This window comes from Phanerochaete carnosa (assembly GCF_000300595.1).
Source record: "Phanerochaete carnosa HHB-10118-sp unplaced genomic scaffold PHACAscaffold_3, whole genome shotgun sequence".
Classification (NCBI taxonomy): domain Eukaryota; kingdom Fungi; phylum Basidiomycota; class Agaricomycetes; order Polyporales; family Phanerochaetaceae; genus Phanerochaete; species Phanerochaete carnosa.
Genome location: NW_006767630.1, coordinates 1672453 through 1674428, shown reverse-complemented (window position 1 = coordinate 1674428; position 1976 = coordinate 1672453).

Genomic DNA, 1976 nt, shown 5'->3' with positions numbered 1-1976 from the left:
AAAAGGCTTACCTAGCCCAATAACCAAGTGGTTGAGATAGAGGCTAGATAGCAACAGAGAGAGTCTTATTATACTGTTCTAATAGTGTACAGACCAGGCATTACCTAAGCAACTGTAGCTATAGTGTTTGCTAGTATCTAGGTGACTTAGCAGGAAAACAGAGACTGATGTGTCATGGTATCTGATATTGTCAGGCTAACAGAGATTGGAGCATGGCTATTATTGAGAAAGCGTGATGCGGAGATGAGGCAACAGCAATGTAAGCATGTCTGATGTGCTGATGCATGCCCCATTGATAATGCAATCCAAAGGTGTTAGCTCGTGGCTAGAACTTGTAAACTGGTGCCAGTGCACTGACAATGTTTGAAGAGTCATACAAACGTGGAATAAATCGGAGAAAATCGGAGAAAATGGAAAAATAATAGGAGGCCAGGCTTAAAACCCTCAAAATGCAAAGACATGAGAAATTGTACCCTGTCCTGCATTTTCTACACAACTTCTAAATTTGTATAAATATTATACAAACTGACTGTATATTAGAAAAGAATATTGGAAAGTTTAAAAGACTCCTGTACAATGAAAAGGAACTGAAATGCACCTCCAAATGTCAATAACATGGAAATCTGGCCTCAGAACAGCACAAATGCAAGCACACCAGGGCTTACAGTGCAATACACATCAGTCATAGCTGTTAACATGCTATTTGAACATATCGTAATCTTTCCAGATGGTATTACACTTCATGCCTATGTTATGGAAGCCAGGCACACACCTGTGCAAGTTTGATGCTTTTAAAGTGCTCAGAACCTTATCAACAGGCCATTCCCAGGTTAATCAGTGCACCACACCCTCAATACATGTTCTATAAACTTACAAATTGGTACTCTACTGTGTTTATATGCTAGAAATCGACTGGAGATGGTTCACTTGTTCAATTCCGAGTGGTTGAGCCTGTATGAAGCATTTTGTAGCTAAAACAGCAAAAAAGCGCCCATTTCCCATAGTCAAATCTGCTAGATCGGATGGGTTCTAAGGCATGGGATTGGAAGCTAAGTATATGCATTTGATAATAGCCCCAAAATGAACCCTCCCAGCATGGGAAAATCTGTAGTTGAGCACTTTTTCTTTGCCAAACTTTGCAGGCTCTGAAAGGAGTTACAGCATGTTCTGGATCTTCCAAAGTGTCTTATACACTTTTTTTATATCTATCATACATTAATGAAATCACAAAGGCTGCAGCATCTCCTCGTGAGGTTTTGTATTACTTCTAGGACAAAAAATTTCAAATTTTAATAGAAACAATAGAATAATATATTATACAGTGGTTCAATTTGTCCTTAACTGTATCTAGACACTTTACATAGGTAAATATACCAAACCTACAATGTTTTGAGAGCAGGAAAAGCAGGGGGGGAAGGAATTGAGCCATAAAAGGTCTTCAAAAGCAAAATTGATGTAAGAAGCCAAATAGCTGGATAGCAGCTTGGTGGCATTTAATAGAGCTGATAGGGCTTAAGCCTGTGCCAAATTCACAAAAACTCAGCTCCTGGAAAGTATTTTGTGAATAGCAAGCCTAATATTGAGTTCTGACATATATTTTATATAGCAGATATGTTTTTACATATGTTTTCTAAGATATTGTATATTACATAAAGGTTCTGCTGAAAAGTGCTAGGTAGTCATTATAAATCTACAACTATCTTATACAGTTGCTAGGCTAGTTACTAGTATGTCATACAATGTGTTTAATAGCATTGTTGTGGACATAGCCCTGCTTTGTAATTTTTCTGTATTTTCTACAAATTTCCCTAAGTTTTTATAAAACTTCTACTGTCATTGGCGCCCTAACTCTCATTTTAGTGCCAGTTTACTCCCACACCCTCATGGCACATTAGTGCATCAGCACACTCGGCATGCTAACACAACACTGATATCATAGAAGTTGTTACACAGCCTTCCAGCAATTTCTATTAGAG